General features: G+C 36.6%; 1 protein-coding gene and 1 long non-coding RNA gene across 4 annotated transcripts in view; one reads left to right on the forward strand and one right to left on the reverse strand.

The window, feature by feature from the left end:
* Positions 1–1,285, reverse strand: part of LOC143255825 (uncharacterized) — a 35,635-nt gene extending 34,350 nt beyond the window's left edge. The window contains exon 1 of the long non-coding RNA XR_013030889.1: positions 1,228–1,285. This is a non-coding gene — a long non-coding RNA (uncharacterized LOC143255825). The remainder of the gene's footprint in view (positions 1–1,227) is intronic.
* LOC143226768 (uncharacterized) overlaps positions 1–16,244 on the forward strand; it is a 248,974-nt gene that overhangs the window by 169,457 nt on the left and 63,273 nt on the right. The gene's annotated exons all lie outside the window — the stretch shown is intronic.

The following is a 16,244-nucleotide window of genomic DNA, read 5'->3' on the forward strand; positions in this document are numbered from 1 at the left end:
AATTATTTGAGATCACCGAGAAGGTGGGGAAGCTGGGGATATTTTCCCCTGACTCTCATTGCCCAATAAGGGTTCAATGAGATCAGGAAAAAAATATGTAACAAATATACAAAATCAATACGCTACACTTAAACAGCTATTAACAGCACTTCAATCACATACGCGTGGCATCATTTTAAAAAGTATTGAATGGGGAACGTATTCCAGTTCTTTCCTTACTAAAGGTTTTCTTCCCTTTTCTAGTGAAAACACCAAGATCAAAAATGGGCGAGAGACCGAAAATTTGTTTGACTTTAAGAAGTCAGTATCTGAACACGTTTATAAGATGTAAGTCATACCAAAGCATTAGCTAGAAACAAGTGCTCTCATTATATGGTGCTAACAATTGATGGCAAAGCACTTGAGATCAAATTTTTATCTTTATTGCAATAGTAATTCTTTAAACACGGGACTTCTAGAATAATTCTAAAGAATCCTAATCGCAGACACCGCATTTGTTTTTGGCCTAGCATTAGTTAAGCCTTTATTAAGTACGGCCTATGTTTGATAAAGAGATAATTTAAAAGTGTAACGTGTGTACTTTTATTTTATTTTTTTAGTTTAGTTAGAGCTAAACATTAAATAAACCAAGAATGTTGTTCTACGATATAACATTAGACAGCTTTTCAAAACTTGGAAAAGCTTCTTATACACTGTTGTACAAAAAGTCTACTAAAGTATATTTGTATCCTTTGTTTACCTTCTTTGAAATGAAGTGGACGTGCATTTTCAGTACAGACATATATTGAGATTTATTATAGTAGATATTATGAATATGATGTAGTAATAAAAAACCACTCGCGCCGAATATTCGTTTTCTATTGGTAAAATTTATAATGTAGGTTACTGATTAACCCTTCCCTAATAGATATTATATAAAGTCCCTTGGGGGGGCAATCAGGGCCCGATTCCCCGCGGTGGACACAGCCCAGCATTGCTTTACTCTAGAACGGACGAACGTAAGATATTTTATAAAAGAGCAACACATATGTCTATATATTATTCAAACTTGCATAATCTAACTTCCCAGAGTCTTATATCAGTTTAGAAATCAGGAGAGTCGCTTATAATTAGCTGTCTAGGCACATTACAGAGGGAATTAATATAGACATCATTCTCACTCTTGCTGCCAAGCTAAAAAATCTCTGCCTATAATGCCAAACTTTTATATTTTATATTAATTTTTACCTTCACTTTTCGGGCTCCTCAGCCGAAACTGTAATTTACAATCGGGTTTACTTGCTCCTCCATTGAATAATTTGGTTATCGTCACTAAGCAACTAAATAAATACTAATAGCGACCTCTAGTGTACACATGTGAAGTTAAATTAATCCTTAATAAATTTCGCTTAAAACTCTCTGCATACCGTGTTCTTCCGAAAATAAGACAGGGCTTATATTAATTTTCACTCCAAAATATGACACTAGGGCTTATTTTCGGGGATGTCTTATTTTGATATATTAAAAAAATGAATTTACAAAGTAAAACTATTAAACTAACCATTTAAAATAAACTATTATTAAACTATTAAACTAACTGATTAATACTTAAACAAACTAATTAACTAACTATTAAACTAATTAATAAATTATTATTTTTTATTTCTTTCCTCTTCCTGTCACTCTTAACTAGGACTTATTTTAAGGGTAGGGCTTATATTAAAACTATCCCCAAAAATCACACTAGGTCTTATTTTATGGGTAGGTCTTATTATCGGAGAAACACGGTAATTAGTACGGTTCAGCAGGAACGTGAATTCAAGGTGCCAGTTGAGTGTTCAGTTGCAAACACTTTTTTCGAGTTGTGCGACCATGAGCATGTTATAGTAATAAATTTAAAAAACTTTTAACTTTGAACTTATACAAAAAATAGTGGATTGTTTTTTTGAAATTCGCACAAAGCTACTCGAGGGCTATCTATGCTAGCCGTCCCTAATTTAGCAGTGTAAGACTAGAGGGAAGGCAGCTAGTGATCACCACCCACCGCCAACTCTTGGGGTACTCTTTTACCAACGAATAGTGGGATTATAATAACATTATAACATTGCTGAAAGGGCAAGAATGTTTGGCGCGATGGGGATTCAAACCCACAACCCTCAGATTACGAGTCGAACGCCTTAACCCACCTGGCCATGCCGGGCGAAGCAGGTACTTTTCGTTAGACTAGATGTGAACTAAGATTCTAAGAAATGTGCCATTTTAACTGAGACTTTAATAACAATTCCAGAGCATTGTTTAGTGAGTGGTGGAGCCACTGTGTATGAGTGATATAAAAATATAACTAAAGTCCATAAAAACCAGTTTTCTCATGCCAGTAGATTCTCTTGCAGATATGTTTTTAACAAGACCCAATTAGTATTTTTTGACAACCTGACTTAGTGATTGTGTTGTCTAAAAACAATAATAAAACAAACAAACAACAACATCATTGTAGACAAACACACGATTTCCTATTTTTGATTTAGCAATAAATGTCTTAAAATTCTTCATCATTATAACTGATTAAACAGGTGGAAGTGAATCCAGGGGATTTAAAGATTTTTTAAAATCATTAAACATAAAGGAACACAATAGGCTTTATGTGGTATGCCCATCACTGGTTTCGAAACACGATTTTTAGTGTTGTAAGCTCTCAGTTCTCAGACTAACCACTGAGCCACTGATGAGCGGGTTTAAAAATATTGTTAACAATATGAGTATAAAACAATGAAATGGATTTCATTTCCTGTGCTCTAAATGTTGCTACTGATGGACGATTTATTATATATTGTTTGGTCACAGGCACACCTGAAGGAAAAAAATAAATGTGGGTGTCAAATGAACGCATACAAAAATAATTATATATTACTAATAACACCTAGGGATAGAATTGAACAGTGAGGACTCTCCGTCTAAGAGTACATTAAATAAATAGATCAACATAACTAAGCATCAGGCCACTGCAAAGCATACAATGCAATTTGCAGGTCTCGGGACCGAAACCCGTTAACATACATTACCGCTCTTTCAGTTCTTGGGATGTTATTCGTTGGTGGTATAGTAGTCCAACAGTTGGATGTAGGTAATATTGATTAGCTGCCTTTTCTTCTTGTCTATCACTTCAAATTTAGGGACGGCTAGAGTAAATAGCTCTCGAGTATCTTTGCAACTTTGCGCGAAATTCAACAAAGAGTAACAACGACGGTTACCCCTTTGTTCTAGTGAGTTAGGCGACTAGATGGCGCTGTTACTCCCCCTCCCAAATATAATAATTAAAAAACGAGTTGCAATTCACAAGCACATTAACTGCGCAAACCTTGTGGCGTCAGGGGACGTCACGCGCGCATGATGTTCCCCTCGATCCCCTACTTACGCATTAAACATACAACTTAGTCATACTTCGGCCTGGAAGGCTTACTTGATGAAAGCTGTGGATCTTTTATTATATATATAAAGTGGACAGATGTAATTATATGCCTGGTAACTTTCCTATATTATCGATTTGGACGTTTTAATGATACTTAATGTATAGGTCTTAACTGAGCATTAATAGCTTATGAGGGCTATTATGTTACATAGACGGGTTTACTCATATCTGAAATAGAGAAATAGGTTAAACACACTCAAGCTAGATAGATAGATAGAGAAATAAGCAGACAGGTAGGCAGTTAGGTAAATATATAGAAAGTAGATAGGAAGATACATCTAGAGAGATAGATAATTGATAACTATGTAGTCAGATACAGATAAAACAATGATGGATGAAAAATAAACTAGTTTAAACCACTCACTAAGACGAATGTGTGAGAAAAACGTGGTTATTTTCTTAGCTACAAACTGAAGGGCATAGTTTGATATCCCACGTGGCAGAAGGGCGATTATGAAAAATGTGGACATCAAACTTTACATGATTGATGACCGAATGAAACATTGGGGTCAACCATGAAAGACTTTAGAAACTCACATGATCTTTATTAATGGCCAATATCTCAGTTACTGGTTTGGTCTGAAACGTCGTGGATTCACGTATAATCTTCAATATGGTAACATTTTCTCAGCATACAAGAGCTGAACGTTTGCAGCACTGGGCGATAGAGCGCAGAATGTCATGACGTAATGAATGTTTCATTCCAGTGGATTTCGCAATAGAATAAGGAACCAATTACATAAGTAATGTCATATTCACTTTTCACTTAGTATCAAAACGAACAAGCTATGCCGTGGACCAAATTTTATTTACACTTTACGCTTATGAAATACTTTTCATGATAGTTTGCACTGTTCTTTTGTACCACAAGTTAGGCCAGTGATCGAGCTTTATTCACACTTTACGTTATGATATACTATGCGTGATAGTTTGTATGACATAATATTAAAACTATTAATGATCTATGTCAATCGCTTCTTGAATTTTGTTGACAAGCGTATAAAAACCAAAACAAACACTTGTAGACGAAATGTCAAATAATTTAAAGAAGCAAATTAACAAAAATATAGACTAAATCTAAAATAAAATATGAAAATAATTAAGTGTTAAAGGACAATTTTTTTTCCAGGATTTTCTGAAAGCGAGCGTTTGCAAAAAATACAAATTCAGTCCGTTTATATGTACTTATAATTCAAAGATTGACTAAAATACACATGCAACAGAAGTAAATTAACGGATTCACATCATCACATTTGCATCATATTTTCTGTGTCAGAAAATATAACATTGAATTTAAAAAATGCTATAATTATAGAACTTAAGAAAGCGAGTTTTACAAAAATCCTGGTACCCAATTTGTTGTGCGTAATGGTAGTTTTTAAACCGTTTAATTGTGCGAATAAGCAGATGTCAAACCAACGAACGCATCACAAACTCCAGCACGCACGCAGTTGATGCCGGTTCACGATCTACAGAAATATTGTGTAGTTAAAAGTTTTCGAGAAACCTCTCTTAAGATTAGACAAGTTACTTTAGTTAAGTGCACCCTAATGACAATGAAAAATTGACTTTCTTTTAATGCATGTAAAGTATATGTAACGACAGGAAACACTGATAGATTGATGCCTGAGCGCAAGAATTTAATTTGTAGATTGCTTGTAGTTGTCTTATTTTTCATCTTATTAACATGTAAATGAAGAACAGGCCACGTTAATGACTAAGAAGTATTTTCAAATAATAGAGAATGCTCAACTTTTACAAATTTATAGGGGTGGAAATGAAGAGGGGTGTTAAAAGGAAGAAAATATAATATGGTAATATTTGCAAAAATGATGTGTAACCATACAGCTCGTCTGGTGGAAAATTTACCCTCGAATGTAAAAGGATTTCAACTAATTTAAATGTTAAACCTTATTACATACTAATATTCATAGTATTCACTAGTTCAGTCATGCTGTTAGAGTAAGGATACTCTGACTTGTAGACAGCTCACAAAAGAGCTCATATTTTCATTTTCTGTATTTCAATACACTGCTATCATTGTTACAATTAATGCAATTTAGAAGCCGTCAAATCGCGTATACGCCACAAGATAAACGTAAGAAATGCCTGATAGTCGAAAGAGAGATAGAGTGCTACAGATGGGATTTAATCCCAGAAATGTTAATTGATAGGAAAACGGAATAACCATATTTTAAAGTATATAGTGTTAAAAATGTCTGTCAGAATAACACTGAAAAGCAAAGGATAGAAGAATCTATAAACGTTTGCGGTATGTTTACAGATATGTAAACTATCGAACCCCCTACCCCCCAGTGGTACAGCGGCATGTTTGCAGACTCACATCGCTAAAAACTGGGTTTCGATACCCGTTGTGGGCAGAGCACATATAGCCCATTGTGTAGCTTTGTGCTTAATTCCAAATAATCAATTAGTCAAATAATTAGTAAACTATCGATTGTACTGCTATTTTTTAGAGTAACAATTTGTGAGCGGCCCGGCATGGCCAGGTGGTTAAGACGTTCGACTCGAAATCTGAGGGTTGTGGGTTCGAATACCCGTCATACCAAACATGCTCGTCATTTCAGCCGTGGGGGCGTTATAATGTGACGGTCAATCCAACTATTCGTTGGTAAAAGAGTAGCCCAAGAGTTGGCGGTGGCTGGTGATTACTAGCTGCCTTCCCTCTAATCTTACACTGCTAAAATTAATGAGTGCTAGAGCAGATAGTCCAAGAGTACCTTTGCACGAAATTCAAAAACAAACAAAGAATTTGTGAATATGTTTTTTGAAGAAACTTGCTATTTGTGGTGTTACCGAAAAGGATGCTTAATGTATTTTACATATAAATATTTAAATGAATTATCACCTAATGGCAACATTGTACAGATAATTCTTCAAACTTGCGAAGTTGTCAAATAGATGAATTCAGACAATTAAAGATTATACATAATAAAAAATACAAGTACTTTATCTGCTTTCCTTGAGAAGTTTTCTAATATTCATAAGTTATTATATATCACTCACCGATCCGGACTGCACTCAAACTTTAATAAGCAGATTTTACTTCTCAACTGAAATTACATCTTGATATAGCTTTTTTAAACATATATATAGTACAGATTCATGTTATGCTACATCTCTTCAGATTACAAGGCTCTAAGTGAAGTCCGTAACAAAAAAATTAAGAATATTTAGCCAAAAATTCTGTAAATTGTGATGTTTTATCAGACTAATTATTTGCATTTTTAATTAATTTGGAAAGATATATACTTCCATTTATTATAACTGACAATCGTGCATCGTGACCGCAGCCCAGCAGCGTAATTTCATCTGCAAAATGCTTCATCGTAATACTGTCATGTCAAAGGTACATAATCTTCTCCTGCAGGCTTTCCACAGTCCATCTAGTGTACGAAAAAGGCGATTTACGAGAGATCCCAGTTCAAAATTTCAGTACACGGATACACATAGACGTTTCATCTGGCGATTTCACTGGTATTACTTACTGCGGTATAAAATGAATAGTCAGCTGCTTGAGATATGTGACAGTTAAATGAAAATTCGTGGAAACTATTTGTGTACACGTAATTTGTGTCGTTTTTCCATATGCAGATTCTTGATTATGTTGCGTCATATTTTGGTCACCACAGCTTGGGTAAGACGTTTCGCAGATCTCCTTTCGCAGGTCCTGGTATCTCATGTTGATCCATATTTCTTTATTTTTCTATGCTATTAATACAAGGTGTATACCCCTCTTGGAAATTCCAAATCTAGATCTGAACATACATCTTTATGGTTTGAGTTTATGAACATTTTTGCAACGGAGAAAGCTATTACATAACTCACCCAAAGCGATCAATTTTCGGTACCATTACTCTACTTAAGAACAGCAAAATAATATCAAAGTGTAGTTCGAATAGATATAGTTTCACTGCAAGTTTACATCGGCTATACTTGTCGCGTGACTTGCCGACTTCTATATTTAAATTCATTTGATATGAAGTACTCAGACTTCTGTATAACCCATGTTATAAATTGTTATTTCAAAAAGTCTGTTTCAGGTAAGGTAGGTATTTGTAAAGATTTAAGATATACCACTGTAATTATTCTTCAAGGTAAGGTAAGTATTTTTAGAGTTAAAAAATGCCGCTGTAATTATTCCTCAAATAGTTTTACCAAAAATAACCAGAAAAAGCCTGTTCAAGTAATGCCGCAGATCTTCATTGTTTTATGATTAAATACATGAGATGATTTGAACATATATGGTGTTTCTTTTGCCCAAGTAATTAATTCCACTATTTCTCTGTACAGATAAAACATTCTCCCTAAAATATATCTTATAAGATAAATACGCACACACACACACACACACACACACATATATATATGCTCTATTTCATATAATATTAGAATAATTTATGACGTTATGTTAGCTACGATATTTACTACGCGCCTTATGAAATAACATGGCTTTAAAGTGTAATTCTTAAAATATTATACTCCGTATATAAAGAGCGTATCACGTAGTCTTTTATTTCTTCAGCCCAACTAGTAGGTTTTAATATTAAACTAAAAACCTCTTGAACATTGACTTGTGGAACACGAAATCTGAAATGACTTTTTTACACATTTCTAATTTTGAGCCGAAATGAATCAATTAAGAGGAACATGGAGAAAAAAACAACAACATGTACAATTAACTTACTTTTTATAACCATATGGTTCCATGTCATGAAGATACATGATATAAGGTAAACATGCTTTAAAAGTAGATGGGGTAGTGTTGCAACTGCTATTACATTATTTAATTAGGTTATAGTTTAACCCATTACCATAAATGTGCCTCTTTCGCATGTTATAAAGCTTAGTCTAACATTTAGTAGTTTGTTATAAGTTTACAAACACACAACGCTAAAATTCGGGGTTTGATTCTCAATATATAGCCCAATGTGGCTTTGATCTTAAACAAACAGACAGATTTCTGCATAATTGAGCTGAACTTTTATCTATTACTCCGTAAAGGGTATCTTAGTTTTTTTCTTCCCCTCGGTGTGGATTCCTGTACATGGTGAGGGAACCTCCAGAGAAGGTTCTACACTTTCAGTTTACCTACTATGAGTTCTAAACATCCACCCATGTGTTTGCCGTGTGCGGTGACCCGTGAAAAAGAGGAGAAGATCGTGCTGGTTGAGGGGCCCAACCCTAACACACCTCTTTGTCCTTGAATTCCTTTAGACGGGTGGCCTTGGGGTGGCCCCCATGATCAATCGGCTGGTCCTCTTGGACGAGGGCCAACTAAGTACCAGTGTTGGATGTTCTCAACGGATGTTGTTGACATTGTATCTGGTGCTGGTGTTTGGATATAATGCTCACGAAACCCCGGCGTTACTGAAGTGTTCTTGTTTGGCAATTTAGTGCGTCTCTTCGTTGGGCTCCATGTTGGGTGAAGTTAATGGGAACCGAAACATTCTTTCTTTATTATGGATTCCTCTAATCAAATTCTAAATAAGATTGTGAAAAGAAAACATTGGTAAACGATCATGTCTTGAAGATTCTGAATAGCAATCATGCTAGGTTTAATTCGTCACTAAGAGTTATTGTTGTGGGGGATTTGAAGTACATTCCCAAGACAGAGATCCCCGTTGGTTTCTCCACCCAAAGAGTTTCTGTGGTGAGGCATATCTCCACTCACAAACATGGAATTATGATGCTGACCAATGTCCTAATTTTGATGGTTACATCACCACATCCACCTGAAACCAACAAAGGTAGGCTATCTTAATTGCAAGGTACAATCACATATACCGAACCCTCTCAGATGTTTCCAATGCCAGTGGTTTGGTCATTCAAAGACATTATGTCGTAGTTTCTTGATGTGTACTCATTCTGGTAGCAAGGACCACGATGCCTATGAGTGTGAAATAGATTCTCATTGTGTTAATTGTTGTGGCTCTCCCCATCTAACTTCGTTCATATCCTAGGTGGGTGTAAGAAAAATAGGTACAGTGTTTGAAACATTTCTTACCCCGAGGCTCGAAAGATACTGTCCACTACTCCTTCTCGGACATATGCTGCTGCACTTCGTTCCACTGCTACAGTGGGAGTGCAGACGGATCTCTCCATACCTCTGAAATGATCATTCTCAAACCACGTGAAATGTCTTTAGTCTTCAATGATTAAGAAAGTTGATGTACCAACATCAACACCCATCTCTGTCCCTATCATTCCTTCCACCAGTTTCCTGGATCCACTTCCTTTGGTGCTGGTTACGGATGTTTCCTCCTGTCCATCTTCTTCTCTGGCCTCGAGATACAGAATAATCATTCGTTCACGCCCTTAGTCGCTGGAATTTTCTTCCAACAACAGAGACCTTCCAAACTAACCCAAGTCAGGATCTATGGAGGTCTGTAGACCTCCTTCGAATAAAGAAAATAGAGAAACAAGACGTGATCGAACACAGAAGGGCTCTTCACCCAGTTCGCCTATACGTAAGTAAAAAAATAGCTACATTGATACAGTGGAACTGTCGAGATTTACATTCTAATCTGGATGACATCAAAGTACTGATTGCTTCCTACCATCCTGTATGTCTTTCCATACAGGAAACATTTCTGAAATCTGCCAATACAGTCACCTTTTGGCAGTTTTCTTGGCACAGAAATGACAGGTTGTGTGATGGACGGGTTCATGGAGGGGTGGTACTGCTAGTTGATCAGCAAGTGCCCGCCCTGTCTTTGCCATTCAAAAAGCGCTTGGAAGCCGTTGTCATCCATATTTCCTTGGATCATACCATCACTGTTTGTTCTCTCTCTACCTGTCTCCTGGAGAGAGCTGTGATCAATCAGATCTTGAAACTTTTGTTGAACAGTTGTTATTGCCCTTTTTAATCTTAGGGGACTTTAATGGCCATAATCCTCTCTGGGGAGGTGCTGATATTGATGGTAAGGGTCGATCCGTAGAGTGTATGCTCTCAGATCACAATCTGTCTCTCTTCAATACTGGTGTTTATACTTATTTTCATGCACGTAATAGGTTACTGTTAACCCTCCATGGCAATGATAGTTTTCATATCATTTTGAGAGTGACTGACCGTGGTAAATGCCACAAGACCAGTGTGGCCCAGTGGAAGCTGGATCAAGCACACTGGCCTTCTTTCACTGCTCTCACGGAACTTGATCCTGCTGTCGTCTTTAAGCTATCGATAAATGACTGTGTGGCACCTGCTCAATGTATTCCTAAAACCTCGACACGTTTTCCACGGTATCCTCGTCCGTGGTGAAATTCTTCCTGCCATGTGGCAAGGAAGGCTCATAAACGGACCTGGGATACCTTTCATTGGTATCCCACACTTTCGAACCGCATCGCTTTTCAGCGGGCCCGTGCACATGCTTAGCAGGTGAGACATCAAAGCCAGAAGGAATTTTGGATTAAATTCATAATTAGCATCTCTTCTTCCACCAACTCCAAAGTCATATGGGACGAGATTCAGAAGGCAAGTGGGCAGTATAACTCTGTCACCCCTTTGATCATGCTCTGTGATAGCCATAAAGTTGCTGATACCCAGAGCATTGCCAATACTCTCGGCGAAAGCTTTTACCGAGTATCCAGTACTTCTTCTTCATTCTTCACCTTCTTAGCCATTAAGACTCGGGCAGAACGATCGCCTTTTTCTTTATGGCTGATCATCTCTATAACTATAATTGACACTTTACACTGGTGGAGCTCAAGCTGGCTCTTCGTTGGTCTGGCAGTACATTGGTTGGACCTGATGATATATACTACGAGATGCCGTGCAATCTCTCTCTTGATTCACTTGTTATTCTTCTGGTTGTTTTTAACAGGACCTGGTAGGAGAACATTTTTTCTGATGCATGGTGCCAGGTTATTGCTTTACCTTTCTCTTTTCTTGGAAAGATCCCAAGATTTCTTCAAACTACCATCTAATTGCTGTGCCGAGCTGTTTCTGTAAGACCTTAGAGAGGATGGTTAATGCTCATCTTGTTTGGTTCCTCGAATCGAACATCCTCCTCTCGCCTACCCAGTGTGGATTCCGTTGACAGCACACCAACGTGGATCACCTGATTTGACTTGAAACGTCCATTAGATAGCTTTTTTTCAAGTGACAAAATCTTGTGTCAGTACTCTTTGCCCTTGAGAAGGCTTATGATACGACGTGGAGGTATGGTATTTTGAGAGACCTCCACTTATATAGGTTGTGTTACCATTTACCCATTTTTGTTAAAACGTTTTTAATGTGCAGAAGATTCTAAGAAGTGTGGGTTCGACACTTTCCCGTTCTTTCCTATAGGAACTTGGAGACCGTTGGAGCTGTGTCTTGAGTGTCACATTTCTCAGTATAAAGATTAATGCCATCACTGAACAATTTCTTACTGTTGCAAACGGGCTCTGTGTCGACGATTTCCACATCTCGTGTTAGTCGTCGAACATGAGATTTATTGAACAACAACTACAGACTGCTCTCAATCGCTTATTGAAGTGGATCACAGCAAACGGTTTGACCTTTTCTCTTTTTAAAACCGATTGTACATACTTTTGCCACCAACTGGGTATTCACCCCAATCCTGAACTCCGATCGGTGAAGTTGTGCTTCCCGTGGTCCCGGAAGCAAAGTTCTTGGAGTTTATCTTTGACCATAAGCTGACCATTATACCATACAACAAGCAACTACGAGTGTACAAGGGCACTGAACATCCTCCGTGTCCTCACTTCCACCTCTTTATGAGTGGATCAATGTTTTATGCTAAAGATATATCTTGCTTTCATTCGATCGAAACTGGACTATAGGTCGCTGGTTTATGGCTCTGCCAGGACCTCAGCCCTGAAGATGCTGGAACATGTTCATCATCAGGTGCTTCCGCTCTGCACCGGGGCTTTCTGCATTTCCCCAGTCCAGAACTTGTACACAGAGTCTCATGAACCTCCTCTGTACCTCCACGGTTTGCAACTGTCTCTACTCTATGCTTTAAAACTTCAATTCTTACCACAGCATCCCACCAGGGGTTGTGTTTTCCTTCTTCAATGGGTCATTCTTTTTCAGAATAGATGGTTTGCCATTGTTCCTATGGCCTTTGTATCCAGGCACATTTGGATGAATTGGGTCTGTCCTTGGATAACACTGTTGTATCCATTGATGTGTTCATCTCACCATGGCTTATTACTATCTACAAGTGTGACTTTAATCTCAGTCGTCTGAGAAAAGCGGATACTCTCGTTTGAAAGTACCGTCTTTTATTTGTTGAACATCTTTCGAACCGTCCCTCTATTACCATTTATATAGATAGTTCGAAATCATGTGATTTTGTGGGCTCTGCCATGGTTTTTTATGGTTTGATGGTTGCGCACAGAATCCTCTCTACTGTTTCTGTGTTCACTGCCGAACTATATGCCTTTTCTCTTGCACTGGTTCACATAGAAGCTAAGCAGTACTCGAAATGCACTATTTATACCGACTCACTTAAGTTCTCTACTGGCCCTGGAATTGCTTCACTTTAGTTTTCACCCTATTCTCACAGATATTCAAAACCGATTTGCTAATTTTGCTTTAACATCATTTCTATCTAGTTAGTCCTTTTGAACACTAAGTTACGTTGATAATCGCGGGAACGAGCTCGCTGACACCGTAGTTAAGTCTGTCAGCTTTGGCGCTGTCACTGCTGTGCCTGTTCCATACATGGACTACAGCCCTGTATTCAAGGCTCGGCTCTGCGACAGTTGGCAGTCGACTTGGAGTGAGCAAAGTGAAAACACACTTTTCCAAATAAAACTCTCTATTGGACTGTGGCCTTCTTTTATTCATAAGGATCGGAAAGAGGAAGTTGTCCAAACTAGACTACCCATTGGTCACAGTTTTTTAACTCATCGTTTTCTTTTATCTGGAACTGATGCACCGATGTGTGGGCTGTGTTACACTCAGGTCACAATAGTTAACATTTTACTGTCGTTCCGTCATTACGACTCTGAACGACGACACCAATTTAGAGAAATATTTTGTCCACAGGTTTACCCCTAACGCTAAACAGTGTCATTAGTAATAGTGACACTGTCCACCTTGAAAATATTTTTAGTTTTTTTAAGGGCAATGGCTTTTTTTAACGCTATTTAAGTGTTTAATTCAAAACATTGGACTTTGTTTTGTTTTAACATGATTCCTTTTCACAAATTTTAGTAATTTTGCTTCATTTTTAATTTTCTTGCCAGTTGTTTGGTGCAAATAGCCTAATTGCTTTGCGACGTAAAACATCAAACAATCGCCCAACCAACCAACTAGTTTTTTTCTTTTCTTTTACACAGGTTAATGCATATTTGGTAGAAATTGGTGTTTTTCTATTAGAAACAGCAAAACACTTAATTCTATCGGGAGTTTAATGCTTAGTCAGATTTTCTGATATTTGGGTAGTTGATTATCATGTATGATTACAAGTAATTACCTTCTTTTACGGTTGGTTCAATACCCACTACATCTGTCCATATAGATGTAACGTGATTTTGTTTTCAACAAGTTGACTTTTAGTTTCGGTTTAAGTAAGTAGGTGGCTCTGATCAGAAATTAATATTGATTATTGGATTTTACACATTTTTTCCCCGAAAGGTGATCGAAAGCCGCCTGGAGGGGTCATAATGTTTAACCACACGCACTACAATACAGTAGTGTGTTGTTTGTCAGTTAGTCATTAGGCACTAATATTACGTCACATAAGAAATGCTTAATGTTGCAGTTTGTACGTTCGTAACATCAGTAAAACGTGCGCATGCCATTAAGCACGAGAAGAATTATACACTCTTTAAGCTATAACACAAAATCAAGAAATCAAAATATTTATTTCCCCTAATTTTGGTTTCATTTACTCTTGAAACAGAAGACTTTCGTTGACTCTACAGAAGCACAACTAGTTCTTTGTAGTTCAAGAAAAATACTTGCTCTATCCAAATGATGAAAAAAGATGAAAAAAGAAGTGTTGAAATTAATTTACTGCCACTAATAGAGACGTTTGTTTGAATCTGATTGAAATTCAGAAACTTTGTTTAAAATTCAGCGACAGCATCTAACAGAAAAAATCTATAAAGATATACGGTTTTAATTTTAGACTTTCACTAATATACAATATTGATATAAAATTCCAAGACAGTCACTGATAGAAAAGGTTAGTTTTAATTTCAGAAAGTGTCAGTAATCTAAATATTTTAGTACAAAAGAGTGAGATTTTCACTTATAGAGAAAACTGATTTTAATTTCAGATTTTCAATGATCAGTTAAATTGTCTTGAACTTCAAGGACTGTTACTATTATAAAATATCAGTAAAGGACTCCGAGATAGTTACTGATAAAAATATAGTTTGAATTTCAGAGAATTTAATATAAAATATTACTATAAAACCTGAGACAGGGCCCGACACGGCCAAGTGGTTAAGGCGCTCGACTCGTAATCCGAGTAGCCCAAGAGTTGGCGGTGAGTAGTGGTGACTAGCTGCCTTTCCTCTAGTCTCATACTGCTAAATTAGGGAAGGCTAGCGCAAATAACGCTCGTGTAGCTTTGCGCGAATTTCAAAAACAAACAAACCTGAGACAGCTACTGACAGAGAAAGCTGATTCGAATTTCACACTGCCACTAATAAGAAGTAGGAACAGTTTCCAATAAGGAACTCTGGTTGAAATGTATACTTTTACTGATGGAGAAATATGGTGTGAGACTTTCAGTCACAGCGTAATGTTAAGGAGGTGTTATTGATTAATGAATCTGCTATAAAAACCCTACCGCAATTATTAGTAAAAAAATCTATATACTAGTTGATATAATTGAATAGTGTACACCAGTACAGCAACATAAGTAGAAGTGACAATCTATCCTAATATAATAAAAAATGCATCTTTTTTTTTACAAAACGTAGTTCTCGACCGAGTTTGTAAGGAACATCAAACATAACAATAAATCGAAAACACTTCTAAAATATCCCAAAACAGGCTTCTAGTGAGCATGGTGTAGACTTTAAACTACATGTTATTACATTATGGTACCGACGAGACCTGATTATTACTTGCTTTGTTGTAGTGTTTTACTACACTTATTAAACTGAAAGAAACCATACTTTGCCAACAGCGATGTTATAGACAGCTAAACCCGTAGATAATTATTATCGCAGCTGGAAGAGAAATGTTACATATTTACTATATTACGGCAAAACATCTGTGAAAATGGACATGGAGTTACCCACAAAGTAAACACAGCAGTTTTCTGTAAATATAAAAAACGTAGGGTCGCAAATAACGCTTACAAGTAGACTTTGAAATACAAGTTGGTTTATTTACAAAAATAGCACGTGATTTAAACCGACTAACCTGTGTGAAGATAAATAAAATAGCGTGATAATAAAATCGAGTACGTAACTGATAATCGGTTTAAAGGTTAGTTAGTTATTTCATAGTTATGCACAAAGGTAATTCTTCCACTTTTATAATTTCCATCTAGGGAAAAGAATGGAAGCAAAAAAAGATGGATTCTTTACTCGTTAAAAAAATATGAAAATGTGGTCTTGCTGCAAAATATTTCGAAGTTTCAACCATAATAGTGTTTGTTTTATAATTTTATTCTTAAGCCTATACTTGTTAGTCATATATAAGCATATATATAATAAACAAAAGTGTATAAACAACTAAACATATTGTCCATAATATTTTTCTTTATTATTATTGAAAATTTATTCTATTTATTTCAATGTACGAGTGAAAAGACCAATGTGTGACTGAGAGATTATACTAACGTTGAAAAGCAATTGAATT

The sequence above is a fragment of the Tachypleus tridentatus genome, chromosome 1 (genome assembly GCF_004210375.1).
Source record: "Tachypleus tridentatus isolate NWPU-2018 chromosome 1, ASM421037v1, whole genome shotgun sequence".
Taxonomy (NCBI): domain Eukaryota; kingdom Metazoa; phylum Arthropoda; class Merostomata; order Xiphosura; family Limulidae; genus Tachypleus; species Tachypleus tridentatus.